Raw genomic sequence first — 15,530 nt, forward strand, 5'->3', positions numbered from 1 at the left:
TCAAATGTTCTAACCCAAGAGATCCAAAAGCCTGTCTCTAAGGTAACTGGGATCTGCTCTGTTGTATTTCAGTCCAGGGTGGATCTGGAAGTTCAGCAAATTGGCCATGATGATTGACAGGAGAAGTCCCATCTGGCAATCTCTGAATAAGTCCAGGCATTTGGCCCTTAAACAAATGTCATGGTGAGTCATGACTTAACTGGTTCTTGTCTTCTCTCTCCAACTAGGTTGTAGAGTCTTAAGGTTCATCTTGCTCTACATGTCCGAATAACGAATCAAAACAATAATTGTAGGAGGAGAGGGGAACTTTCATCTACTGAGCATCTGCTTTGAAAAAGGCACTTAGGGTTTGCTATGACCGAATTGTGACCCTCTCCCAAATTCATATGTGGAAGCCCTAACCCCCAGTGTGATCATATTTCAAGATAGGGCCCTTGGGAGGTACTTAGGGTTAGATGAGGTCATCAGGGTGAAGGCCCTGTGATGGCATTGGTGTCCTTATAAGAAGAGACACCAGAGAGTGTCTCTCTTTCTCTCTCCTCCCTACACAAAGAAGTGGTCATGTGAGTCCACTGCTAGATGCTGCCCATCTACCGGCCAAAAGAAGAGGTCTTTTACCTACCCTGCCAACATCTTGATCTTGGACTTTCCAGCCCTTAATAAATTAATTTCTGTTGTGTAAGCCCCTCAATATTTGGTATTTTGTCATGCAACCTAAACAGATGAAGGTGGGCATTCTGTCTTTTCTCCCTCTAGTAACGTAGGAAGTAGTGGGGTAGACAACTCTGGTTTCTACCCCAAACCATTTCCCCTTCTGCCTTAGTTTATAGATCCCCAATTGATTTTCTTATTAGCTAAGTCTAATACGCTCAGGAAAGTAGGTCACTTCATTGGCCCTGGGGTCTCATCTTTTACCAGTCATGCTCTAAGGCTGAACAAGAGAACATACAACCATCATTTAAATTCCAGTTACAGAACCTGAGCCCTATAGCCAAGCTATCTGGGTCCAAATCTCAGCTCTGACAGTTACCTGTTGAGTAGCTTTGGGCAAGTTGTTTTAACCTCTCTACATCTTAGAAATGGCACCTCTTTCTTGGGATTATTGTATTAAGTTAATGCATGGAAAGTATATGAAAATGTGCCTGTCATGTAGTAAGTACTCGATAAATGCTACTGTTGTTGTTATTTCTATGAGCCATAAAGGGGAAGTCCCCTTGTTGCTTCTATGCAAAATTATGCTCCTTGATTAAAAGGGAGGTGACATAGAAAGCTGCCTCCTTTTTCCTTCCTTGAATTTGATTGCGATATGATTTGATGCCTGAAGCTGCCATTTTGAGATTTTGAAGTCATAACCCAAGGACTATATACATATATATATATATATATATATTTGCTGGTATGACAAGATCAAAACTTGGAGGAGCCTATGTCAGAACTTTATGTGAGATAACCGTGAACTATTATTAGCCCCATTGTAGCAATGGGGAAACGGAGGCAGGGGAAGGGATAGGGAGTGGTTAAGTAAGTTGCTTAGGATCACACAACTAGATGGCAGATCTGGGATTCAAACCCATGCCTAAGCTCTTTCCTTGGAACCAACAAGGCTGGAGGCTTGGAGAGAAGACAGCATCTCTTGGAGAGGGGTGAGGGAGGGGTGCACTCTCCCTGACTCCAAGCTTCCTCTGGAAGAGGTGTACTGGAGCAGGTGCCTGCCTGCCTCCAGTGCCTCAGCTGTCAATAAAACCCCCAGCCTGGCTGTGGCAAGCTGCAGATTCATGCAAATTCAGGGCCTATATTTAGCTGTAATTTAGCTGTCATCAGTCAGAGGGAGAAGAAAAAACCCTCCCCAATGTAATGGTTATTCATATCGACTACCTACTCCTCTGGTGCCTCATAAATCCAATGGAATCTGACTCCAAGTGGCAGTGGCATGCAGGGGTCTGGCTGGCTTGGATTATTTGACCTCCGGGGGCAGAAATGATGGGGCAATGACCTGAATACAAAGGGAAGGAGGGTGCATTTTTCACGGAGGGTGATGATAAGGAGAGAGATGGAGAAAGATGAGTCAGTCGTGGAAATCTAATAAAAAACCTGAAACAAGAAGGATGCCAATGAGTCAGAGGATGCTGGAGCTGGGAGGGCCCTCAGAAATCAAGCAGTCCAACCCCCAAGGAAACAGAGTCAGAGAGGAGAGCAATCATAATAACAGCTATCTTAATTACCATTAATTGAATTCTTGTACTCTGTGCCAGATATTGTGCTGAGCATTTTCCTGGCTTGTAGTCATTTGGTTCTCTCAGTAACCCTACTGGATCAGAATGATTTTCCCCATTTACACATCAGGGACCAGATACAGTCACTTGCCTTATGTCCAAAAATGGCAGTGCTAGGATTTGAGCCCATGCCTGCCTGATGCCATAGATCATTGCTCATAACCACTAACAATACTGCGGGATTTGTGGACAAGTTCATAGTTAGTAAATGTCAGAGTTGGACCAAACTTCGGCTTGACCAACTCTTGGTCCACTTGTTTTTTCTCGTGTATCCCCCAGGTGGTGATTAGTGAGAAGACAGAAGGAAAGAGTGATGAGCACAAGGGAGAATGAATTTGTGCTTGAGGTGGTTGGATGTTTGGGGAAACTGCAACTACAACGTACGGTTTTCTCCCTTTAGTGATATGTCCATTCGATTTATTTGAGGGTGGTTATGGGACACCTCCTGTAAGACTGCAAAGGAGGGAGAGAGAGGCATGTCTAGATAGACATAATGATGGGGGAGCTTAGGGCATTATGAGGGCATCCAGAGGGTGGAGAGACTGGACCCAAAAAGGGAAGACCGTGAAGTTAACTCTGCCTTCTCATGCGGAAGGTCTGCTCTCTTCCCTAAAGTAGACCTGGAATCGCTTTGCATGAGAAGCCTTCAGGGAGAGAAATAACCCTAGAGAGAGTGATATTCAGGCAACACACTTGTCCTCATAACGATTGGGCTGGGAAGCAGCCATGTCCCTGCTCCCCGCCCACAGAACTTAACCACAGATGTGGAATGAACTCAGGTTCCGTGCTGGTGCCAGAATCTCTCACAAGCAGCCCCTCCAGGACTAAAAACACGGCCTCTGTACCAAAGTGCCTGAGTTCAAATCCTTATTAGCTGTGTGACCTTGAGTAAGTCAGTTAACTACTCTAAGCCTCACTTTACGTGACTGTACAATGGGAATAATAATAGTCCCTACCTCATAGTGTTGATGTGAGGATGAAATGAGTTAATGTAAATGATGTGCTTCGTAAAGTGCCTGGCACTGAGTCAGTGCTACATCGTGTTAGCTATTACTATTGCTTTTGTTGTTGTTAATTCTGAGAAGCTTTTATCTGCTGAAGCAGAAGGTCTGTAGGACTGAGCGTTTTCCCTCTGTAAACTCAGGATGATTAAATTATCCCCTTTCCATGCCATAGAATGTACACGCCAGTCATTCAGATGATATGCAAAAATATTATATTTCTATCCCTATCCTTTTCCCTATCCACAGTTCCCCACCCCCTACACACACCACCTCCTCATAACCACATTTATCCAGATAATAATAGAGAAAAAAAATTCCTGCTTTGTCCTCAAATTGCTCAGGTATCTTAAGGCCAGTTGGCTTCATTTGGATATTTTGGCTCAGAGTGACTCTGGCCAGCCTCCTCTTCTGCCCACACCCTCCCCCTCCCCAGCTGCTACTACATCATGGTCCCCCACCCCTGCCTGGTGCTGCTCTGGTCACCTGAGTCAGAGACCATTAGATCCCTCCTTCTGTCCTGGAAGTTTCAGACATCACGTGTAGCTTCGCAGTCAGCACTTTGTATCCCAAGCAGCCAGGAAGAGGAATTGCCACAAATAACCATGCTAATGGAGGTAATGGAAGGAGGGAGACTGATGTCTGCAGTTCACAGGAGGGCTGGTGGCACAGGCTTGCTGAGCCGAGCTGAGCCCCATCTGAGTGCTTCAGCTGGCTGCCAGCACCTTAAGAAAAGGAGCTATGGAGCAAGCTGTCCTTCTGAGACTCTGCGGACAGTGACAGCATCTCAGGAAAGAGCTCCGCGGTTCTCAGGTCTGAGGAAGATCCTGAGAGGACATTCTATCCATCCTCCTGCCTCCACAAGGCTTGCTCCCATTTCCCCCTTGCAAAACCCTTCCTGGGAGGCAGGATGCACAGAGTGAATGGTGCCTTCCATCAGTGGCTCTCAGCGTGTGGATCCTGCACTAGCGACAGTAGCACCACCAGGGAACTTGTCAGGAATTCAATTTGCTAGCAGGCTCCACCCCACAACTACTGAACACTGATTCAGAAACTCTGGAGGTGGGTTACAGCATGCTGGGTTTTAACAAGCCCTCCAGGGAATTCTGCAACACACTCAGGTTTGAGAACCACCGGTTTAGTCAACAGTTCTCAAACTTTGCTGAATATTAGAATCACCTGGGGAGCTTTTAAAACTCCCAACGGCCAGGCTACACTCCAGCCCAATTAAATCAGAATCCTCAGGGTGGGATTCAGACTTCAGTGTGTTTAAGTTCCCCTGGGTGACTCGGGTGCACATTGAGAGATGCGAACCACTGATCTAAATATTTAATAGACAAATCCGCAAACATTCTCTTTCCAATATGACTGTGCTTAGCAGAAGCCATAAGGATATTTTGCCTCTGTGCAAGAGAAGAGATAACAAGATTATGTTATACCTATTGGATGCCAAGATATTACTGTATCTATTTTATCAAGGAATAAATGAAGACATGAAACTTAAGTACCTGTCCAGAGCCAGAAGCAAGGCTATTGGAGGGAGAACTACACAAATTCTAACCTGGGGCCTCAGGCTAGACCTTGGGTCTGAATCTAGACCACGACACCACATGCTGTATCAAATGTGCACACCATTACTGTCACAACAAATGTAGTTACTCCAACTCCGTTTCAGCTCTTGTGAATGACAGCACCACGTGACACACCTGAAGTGCATTCAACCAATGAGAATTCAGCAGGGCCAAGACTGCACACCAGTCGGACACAGAGTAATGCCTACAGGAGCATCACAAAGCTGAAATTCAACTGTAGTTGTAGGGGGTGTAGCCTCATATAAAAAAGTAAAAATTCATTACCTCTGCTTAGCACTTAAAATATAAACTAGAAATTTTTAACCACGGCAAGTACAACTTCTGACCTTGGTTCCTCATCCAGTAAATTTGGTTTTTCTGTTAAGTAAGAATTGGAGTCTTCCTCTTCCTCACCCCAAAGCTTAGGCACTTAATAGCACTCTTGAGGATTCATCCTTAGGAAACAAAAGCAAAAAACAGAAACATTTGCATGAGGATATTCGGCAAGGTGCTACCTATAACAGCAAAAAAGTTGAAAAAGCACAATAATGAAAATAATAGTAACAATGCTAGTGTCTGCCCTTTATTGAGTGCTCCCTAAATTCCCGGGAAGCCATACTAAGAAATTTACATGTATTATTTCATTTTGCTTATATGTTGTAGAAATAATTGTAATAGCATATAGTTCCATACTTCTTTGCTGTGGAAATTACCAAATAGCTCTAGTTTTCCCTTTCCAGAGCACGAGACAAAATTGTACTACTAGTCCCCCTTGCTGGTGGGTAGGGTCATGTAATTCTGTCAAGTGAGTTGTAAACGGAAGTGACCCATGTTTGCTTTGTCAGTCAGAGTCCCTAAGCAACTACAATGAGAAAAATCGCAGCACCCTCTCCCCATTCCCACCCTCTCCCCATTCCCACCCTCTCTACTGCCACCCTCTCCCCACCACCAGTCAACCCAAGATGTGTGTGTAACCAAAGGAAGGAAAAACCTTGTTATTTTTTTAAGCCACTGAGACTTGTGGTTTGTTTGTTACCACAGTGTAACAGCCTATCTTGGCTGATACACAGTTGATACACACACTGATACACAGACTTATATGCCATTGACCCTTAAAGAACACAGAGGTTAGGGCACTGAATCTCCATGAAGTAAAAATCCGAGCATTACCTTTGATTCCTCCAAAACTTAACTACTAACAGCTTACTGTTGACCAGAAGCCTTGCCAATAACATAAACAGTTGATAACACATATTTTATACGTTGTATGTATTATTACTATTATTACTGTGTTCTTACAATAAAGTAAGCTAGAGAAAAGAAAATGTTATCAGGACAATCACAAGGAAGAGAAAGTGTATTTACTATTCATTAAGTGGAAATGGATTATCACAAAGGTCTTCATCCTCATTGTCTTCTCATTGAGTAGGCTGAGGAAGAAGAGGAAGAGGAGGAAGAGGAAGAAAACGAGGGGGTTGTCTTGCTGTGTCAGGGGTGGCTAGATGGAAGAAAACCTGAGTCTAAGTAAATCCCCATAGTTCAAACCTGTGCTGTCCAAGGGTCAACTGTGTAATATCTCATTTTAACCCTGACATCTCTATGAGTTATTACGATTAATTCCATTTTATAGATGTAGACACTGAGACTCAGGGAGATTAAATTAACTTGCCCAAGTTCCCAGAGCTATTAGGTTTTCAATGAGTCTGGCTAAGCCCAAGACCATGTTCTTAATCACTACGTTAAGGAAATGGTATATCCATTCCCAAGGCCTACTAGGAAGTCATTAAGATCAATAATTTTAAAGATAATGAGGGAGGGTACATATGATGAAAGAAGTCAATTACCAAGTGATGGCAATACTGTGTTTGCAATTATATTTCTATGTATCTAAGATGAACAAAACAAGAAAAAATATGCAAAAGTAGAAATGATTGTTGTATGAGAAGAGTAGGATTATGTGTGACTCATCAAGTTTCTCCAGTGTTATTTCATCACTTGTTCATTAATAAATCAAATCAGTCTTCCTTTCCACATGCCTACATCTGCACAATGTCAAACACATGGGTGGAAGGTAAAAATGTGCCATCCGTCAGCAGCATGCATCTCTTGCCCAACATCAGACATCTGGCAAGTCTGAATGAGCCAAATGATTGAACTTTTCATGCCTCACTGAAGATTTTGGGGAGTGGGGAGGACAGATCTCTCTGAATAACTTGTGAACTTCACAGGGAAGCCAAGTTAGGCAAAGATGCTGCAGAGAGCAATGCCCTATGGAGGAAAAGTATGGGAGGGAGAGAACACAATCTCCCCAGCAAATCGAGTGCAAGATACTGCCCTGATTGGCCACCTCTACCTCAGGTCCTGGTAAGAAATGTGGTCACTGGGGACCACATGAGGTCATTTAGCTGAGGACAGACGTTGGGGCTTACAGGGCAGGTACTGTCTAGCCAGGGCTCACTGACCTCCACTTCTGAATATGAGAAGCACTGAGGACTGTTTCAACCTACTTGAAGGAGACACTACCAGGTCAGTGCAGCTACCCCCATCATGACCCCAGCTGAGGGACCACAGCAGAACACCTGAGCCAACAGACAGGAAGCTACAGGCTTGCCAGTGGCCTCTGACGTGGTCTAGCCAGGAAGCTCTACTCAAAGTGACAATGTTATCTCACAAGACCACCAAACTCTCTCTAGTGGGAGTACTAATATGAGGCAGAGTCTGTGCAGTAAGTAGCAAGAACAGAAGCAGAAAGACACAGAGGAAGAAACTAAGATGAGAATGTGTCCTGGTCACCATCATGGCAAAGGACTGGACACTCTCTTTCTTCCTGGGGCGGAGGATTGGTACTGAAATGACTTGGCGGTTAAGCAGTGTTAAGCCCTGGAGGGTCTTTCGGTTCCTAAGCTATCTTCCAGTGTCAAGGTCACTTGGCTGTGGGACTGTTCTGAGGATGCCTTGTTTGGGGTTGTTTCCTTAGGGTCATTCCTAGTGTGCTAGAAGGACAAGAAGCTTTGCTCAGGGAGCAGGTCTATGACATGGATGCAAAACAGCAATGAAGGGAAGTGATAAGTTCTGCAGGCACACTTCTAGTTCTATTTGGGTGGATCAGGAGTTGGCAAACTTTTTTCTGCCACATAACCCCTTTTCAGCTTTGAGAGCCAAACAGTTCCTATCATAATGACTCTACCGTCATGTTGTGGCTTGAAAGCAGTCATAGGCGAAGTGTAAATGAATGGGCATGGCTGCGGACCAGACACTTCACTTACAAAAACACATGGCTTCAGTCCTTAGGCTGTAGTGTGCTGGTCTCTGAGGTGGGCCTGATGGTGAGTGTCCACATGCATCTCAGGGGTGATGTTCCTAGAGCTCATTGGCTGGTCCGCCGACGCATGAGCAGCTGATAATGGTAGTGGAGGGATGGTGCATAGGGAAGACATAGCATAATTGCTAGCTAATGTCACTTTCTGCCACTATGTGGCCTAGAGATCTTACAGCTCCTGGATTTTGGGGACTGTCTGAAAATGAGGAGAGAGGATCCAGAGCCCTGCCTCTCATAATTCCTCTGCCTTCTGGGGAAAAACAACTTCCAAAGGTGTGGGAAGACGTTGATTATTTCAAGAAAAGACGCCATCTGCAAAAAAAAAACAAAACAAAACAAAAAAAAACAAGAAACTTCTTTCTTGACTCCGCCCATCCCTAAACAAATGTCCTTGCTTGGATTCTTTTTTTTTTTTTTTGAGACGGAGTCTCGCTCTGTCACCCAGGCTGGAGTGCAGTGGCGCGATCTCGGCTCACTGCAAGCTCCACCTTCCAGGTTCACGCCATTCTCCTGCCTCAGCCTCCCGAGTAACTGGAACTACAGGTGCCTGCCACCACACCTGGCTAATTTTTATGTATTTTTAGTAGAGACAGGGTTTCACTATGTTAGCTAGGATGGTCTCAATCTCCTGACCTCGTGATCTGCCCGCCTCGGCCTCCCAAAGTGCTGGGATTACAGGCGTGAGCCACCGTGCCCAGCCCTTGCTCGGATTCTTAACAACACCCAGCCACTTTGGCGTCTGTCATTTCTCCCAGACGTGCCACACTGCCTGATTGTGAAGCCTCTACTCTGAGCTCCAGGTACGGATAGACAAATGTCTCCACTTGGGGGTCCAGTCAACGTTTCTTGATTGATATTTCCTAACTTCCACTCCTCATGGGGCTTAGATCTGTTCTTGCCCCAGCTATTCCATGTCACCAAAATGTCACCTTCAAATATTCAACTGCTCAGAAGTTCAAGAAATCCTTGTCTCTCATACCTCACACGTCTAATCCATTGCCTAGTCTGATCAGTTTCACCTCCCAATGTATCTCAAATCTTTTGTCCTGCCTTCACTCCCACTGCCACTTCTGTAGCATAAGCCTGATCATCATCTCTCACAATAGCTTCCAAAGTCCTTTTTTTTTGTTTTTTTGTTCTTCTCCTGCGCTCTGCATTTTATTCTCCATTGATCATTGATCAGCTGGAGTGATCATTTTTAAAGCGGAAAGACTGGGTGGGCTCATATTTCGTCCTTCAATCTCCTGCTTGAAATCCTTCCTTAGCTTCCCATAGCTCTTAGAATAAAGCCCAAGATGCTTATGTGGCATTCAAGGCCTGGAATAACCTGACTCCTGCCCACTTATCCAACCCTTTGCTAGAACAGTCTCCTTGTTCATAATACTTCCGTGCAGGTCTCCTTTCTCCTCTTCAAATACAACAAAGTCTCCAGGCCTTTGTGCTTGCTGTTCTCTCTGCCTGGGGGCTCCACCAAGTCCTCTGCAGGATTGGCTTATTCTCATCCCTCAGGTCTCAGTTCAAATGCAATCATCTCATAGAGGCCACAGTATCTATAGCCTGGCCCCAAGGTACTATCACAATACCCACCTGTTTGCTTCAGAGCCCTCGGCTTAGTCTAAACTAATTTTTTGAAGAGAGAGAGGGGAATGCTTGTTTATTTGTTTATAGTTGTCCCTTCTACTGGAATCTAATAAATATGAGTACTTAAATCTTGTCTGCCTAATCTGCTTTTGCTTCCCAATGCCTAGAAAAGAGCCTGGCACAGAGTCTGTGTTCAGTAAATACTTGTTGATTGAGTGAGTGTGTAACTTCATCCTGCAACATATCAGGAAAAAATCCAGTGGCCCTACCTCTTTCCTTTCTCCTTCTCCTTCTTCCCCCCAGTCATTCAGGATACTTGGCCCACATTTCCAGCCCACAGGAGAAAAGAAGGAGCCCTTTTATTATTATTTTTATTGTAAGAACAGATCACATGACATCTACCCTGTTTACAAATTTTTAAGAGTAAAGTACGGTACTGTTAACTATGAGCACAATGTTTTATGCCAGACTTCTAGGACTTATTCATCTTGCATACCTGACACTAGACCAGTTGAACAGCAAACTCCCCATTCCCCCTTTCCTCCAGCTCCTACCAACCAACCACCATTCTACTTTGCTTCTATGAATTTGACTATTTTAAATACCTCAAATAAATGGAAGCATGTGGCATTTGTCCTTCTGTGATTGGTTTATTTCACTAGCATAATGTTCTCAGAGTTCATGTTGTCTCATATGGTGGGATTTAAGAGGGGATCTTGAAGTCTGCTGGAGGCCCTATAGGCTTCCCTCCCAGCCCAGAGCAGAAGGAGTATAACAAGACCCAGAAGCTCTTAGTTATAACTTTAAAAATAAAAATAACGGCCAGGCGCGGTGGCTCACACCTGTAATTCCAGCATTTTGGGAGGCCAAGGAGGGTGGATCACTTGAGGCCAGGAGTTCAAGACCAGCCTGCCAACATAGCAAAACCCCATTTCTACTAAAAACACAAAAAATTATCCAGGCATGGTGGTGCACACCTGTAATCACAGCTGTTTGGAAGGCTGAGGCATGAAAATTGCTTGAACCTGGGAAGTGGAGATTGCAGTGAGCTGAGATCGCGCCACTGCATTCCAGCCTGGGCAACAGAGAAAGAAACTGTCTCAAAATTAAATAAATAAATAAATAAATAAATAAATAAATAAATAAATAAATAAATAAACAAACAAATAAAAAGAAAGAGTAAGTGGGTATGGTCAGGACTGTAATTAAATATCTCAAACCTGTTTGGGAGTTAAATACCGGTTTTAGCCCCTGGGAACCTTGTTCTTCGGGGCTGTTATTTTCTCCCTTTCTCATCTCTTTCCTGTTTGGACTCAATATATTTCCCAGCAGCCAGCCTTCCATATTACTTTTCTACCATGCTTCACTTACCCCAGACAGACTCTGGGATTAACTCGGGCAATCCATTCTCTTCAGTTGAGGAAACTCTTCGTTTGGTCTGATGGATGTGGAAACACAAGTAAATTATTCACTCAGAATCAGTTATTCTTTGTCAGATGTGGAGAGGATGCAGCAGCCTGGGCTTGAGCCTCTCTTGGTCCTGGCCCTGGTGCCTGGGACTGATGCTAGCAGGGCCCATCCAAAATTGTTTCATCTCAAAAGCTGCCAGTTCCCTGCTAGGCCATTTCCCAAGGCAAAACAATTTACAGTCATTTGTGTGTGACTACTACCCACTTAGGATGTGAGTCTGAGCTTCTTGGCTAGGCTCAGAGTGTGGATGGAATTGAGGAGGGAGGAAGCAGCATCTCACATGCTATCTTGTCCCAGCCCTGTCCTAAGCAGCCCTCAGTTTGAATTCATCTGAGCTTCCACTCTAGCTATTTCCTACACAAGAAAAACATTTCCCCTTGTTTTTTTCTCCTGGCTTGTCCCTCAAGATTTAGCATGGGTATTTCCTGGAAGGACCCATGCTAACGACTTCTAGGAAATCTTCTCTGATCTCGCTGACTGAATCAAGAGTCCTTCTTTCTGACTCTTGAAAGTCAGAAAGACCCTGCAGTGGCTCCTAACACAGCCCTTAACTCACTATCTCTCCAACTGCATTACGCTGAGAGCTCCCCCAGGGAAGGAATCTGTCTTATTCCTCTTTGATCACCACTGTCTAAACAGAACTTATCACATAGTAAGCATCAGTGAATGCTGGCATTAAATGAATGAAGCAAGTTTCTGACTACCACACAGCCCAGGAGTGACAAATTCAGGTATATTAGTCAGCTTTGAAGTATAATAAACAACTCCCAAGTCTCAAAGCTTAAAGCAACATGCCTTTACTTTGTCCTCATGTGGCATGTGTCTCTATACCATGTAACTTCTCATTCTAGGACCCAGGTGGAAGACGCATCCCCTATGTAGAATATATCCATTCTCAGAGAAGAGGGAAAGAACTATAGGCGGACACAGAACACACATTTAAAGCTTCTGCCCAGACACAGTGTATATCAATTCCACTCATGTTCCATTGGCCAAAGGTAGTAAAGTAGCAAAGCAAAAAGTCAGTGGAGTAGGGACGTACACTCATTCTTCATGGATCATTTAAGAAGAATTAAGCCGTGTACCACAGCAGTTGGTGTAACTCCAAAGTTGCCCATCTTTCCTTGCACCTGGTTTCTAGCTTAGAAGCTCCATCCTGGCAGTATATGGTGACTCATGCCTGTAATCCCAGCACTTTGGGAGGATGAGGTGGGCAGATCACCTAAGATCAGGAGTTCGAGACCAGCCTGGCCAACCTGGTGAAACCCCATCTCTACTGAAAATACAAAAATTAGCTGGGCCTGGTGGCGGGCACCTGTAATCCCAGCTACTCTGGAGGCTGAGGCAGAAGAATCGCTTGAACCCAGGAGGTGGAGGTTGCAGTGAGCTGAGATTGAGATCGCGCCACTGCACTCTAGCCTGGGCGACAAAGCCAGACTCTGTCTCAAAAAATAAATAAATAAAAAAGAGAAGCTCCCTCCTTAGGGCTTGAATAGGGCTTGAACCTCAGGAGATAAGAGAGATGATAGGATCCAGGTATAAAGAGCGAGGCTGATGGTGAAGAATCACTGGGACCCCTTCCTAAAAATGCTGTGTTTATTTTCCATCTTGATGAAAAATTTGCAATGTTTACAGCATCACAGCACAAGTAGAGCCATGACTTAAGTTCTGAAACTTCCATAACTGATTCCATGCATTTTTGGCAGTCTTATCGCGTTTCAAGGAATCATAAATTTTCTTTTTCGTGAGGGAACCATGTCCTCAAAATACAATGCCTATAGAAATAATTATAGGAAACACATACAACATAAGGTAAATCCTCTTCCAAGCCTACATTTGTGAGCCACAAAATATTAGGTGAGGTAAGAAAGCACTGTACCGAGCCAGCACCTTCAACTCAAGTCCAGATTATGACAATGAACCCTATTGAGAAATGACAAGCCCCTCAGGAACACAGGCTTGGCTTTCCCTCCTTCCTTAATGCTCTGCCTGTTGGTGGCCCATGTTTGACTCCCCTAGGAGCTGGGAAGAAGAAGATAGTCAGAATAGGACTAATGCCTATTTGCAAACTAGATAGGAAACATGAAAACAATCTTGAGATGTTACTCAAAAATCCAGATTTCCAGGCCCTAGAAAATTTGGAAGATGAAGCAAGGTTAGTCTGCTTTCCCACATGGCAAAAGTTGGCTAGAGCTGAGGGTGTGGAGCTATGTGAGGACTGCCTCAGCCAACTGGGACACAGACTCTGGTCTCGGGATGAACCCAATCACCACTAGGGTCTGAATGTGCACCTACATCTAGCCTGCTTCACTCATTTATGGTATCATCTGGTTCCTTAGGGTATCTGCTGTTTTCAACTCTTTATTTATTAAGTGCTTACTGTATTCCGAATCTACTGTTCACCTTATTTAGATACCTTCTCCAAGATCAGTGTAAAAGACTGTCCCTTCCTTTCTAAACCTCCTACTTGATTCAGTGTTCTGTTGAGAGAGACCCATAATGACTTTGGGCCTAGGGTTGCAGGTAGCCCCTAAGGCCTAGTGAACGGCTTTGGTTAGGCCATTGACTCATTCTCTCTGGATCACTCCCTAATGATATGTTCATGTTAGCTCTCATTGTTCACCTCTAAGATGGTGATAAGATTGAAAGAAGATGAGCTTTTGGTCAAATTGGCATGGGCTCAAATTCCAGCTTCAATTCAATTCATTCATATCAATGCTCTAAGCCTGAGTTAATTCCATATTTTATTGTAATGTGGATAGAGTAAGTGAGGACATGTATATAAAAAGCAGACCACACATTGTAAAATATTCAATGTGTTATCTCTCTTTCAAAATCCCATTCACTTACAGTCTCACAAAATATGAATACTTGATGCAGGCAATAATTACACAGACAGAAAGTTAGCTAACATATATGAGTGGGAGAGAATATGAATATTCTCTCAAAGGGACAATGGAAGGCCAGAAAGCTCCCTTTGTTTTAGGAAAGAAATACGCTATTGCCCATTAATGCCATGTCCTATGACAAGGCTTCCTGTGGACAGGCTATCTCTGTTTGGGGCTAGGAAGGTGTTCTCTTACTGATTATTTGTACTTCTGTTTCTTACCATTGCATTTTGCTTTATGAATTTAGTTAGGCAGATGGCTCATCTTACAGATACAGAAAGTAAGTCCCAGGTATTCTGGTCAGGATTCTTGGTTGCAAAAGTTGAAAGCCACTCGGGCTATCTTTGGTTGGGCAATCTAGTGAACATGCAAGGTCTGGAGCCCGAGGGCAACTGAGCCTTGCAGAGACAGAAAATGGTAAGTTGGAGCCCCGGCTGCTTTTTCCCTCGACACCCTCACAGTCTCTCATCTCTTTTTCTCTCTGATTACTAGGCTTTCGATTGGCCTAATATGGCCACCAACCTGACTCTATCCCCTGTCCTTTGAACTTAGAGCTAACCACTAACTCTCAGTTTTCCATACCCTAAGGTTGAGATTCTCTCCTGGAATCAGAAGTTCTTGTCCTGCTGCTGGGAATAAGATGCCAGGTGGAGGACCCTACATTAGATACTGCACCTGCTTCCAGGGGACTTTTCCTGCCCTCTGGCCAGTCTTCATAATAGATAGAGTGGAGAAATGGGAATATTAAAGAGAGGGTAACTTGGAATTTCCCAGAATTGATAAATGATAATATTAATATGTGGGCAAGTCCAAATAAATATTGGCTGTACACATGATAATAATAATGTCTAATTTGTGATATTAAAAAATAATGAACAAGAACAGCCTTTAGTCAAAAAGAGGATAATTGTAGCTAAAGTCCTAAATTCCTTCAATTGTCTGGGTGGAAAGCATAACCATTTTATTTATTCTTTTAAATATATATAATGCAATTTCTAAGGTAACACTAAAAGGACAAAAACATGATGTGTAATTTCCATATTATTTGATGGATAATGAATAAGTTTAGGAGCAAAATTAATCCATCCAAAAGAAGACAAAAGAAAGTAGAACTGAGAGGGAAAAAAATAAAAGGGTAGGACAAATAGAAAGCACAAAATAAAACGGTAGAATACAGTGCCACTCCACCAAGGATCTCAATAAATATAAAGTGACTAAATTCTCCAGGTAAAATTAAAAGGTTACCAGAATTTTAAAAAGCCACTTCACTTCTATACGATATATAAGACAGAAAGTAATCAAAAGTATACGAAAAGACTATAGCATAAAGATGGGAAAAAATGTGTCAGTTAGATACCAAACAAAAGAAAGCTGATATCGCTCTATCATTATTGTCTGATTAAATAGATTTTAAAGCAAAAATTATT

Source organism: Piliocolobus tephrosceles, chromosome 1 (assembly GCF_002776525.5).
Source record: "Piliocolobus tephrosceles isolate RC106 chromosome 1, ASM277652v3, whole genome shotgun sequence".
Classification (NCBI taxonomy): Eukaryota; Metazoa; Chordata; class Mammalia; order Primates; family Cercopithecidae; genus Piliocolobus; species Piliocolobus tephrosceles.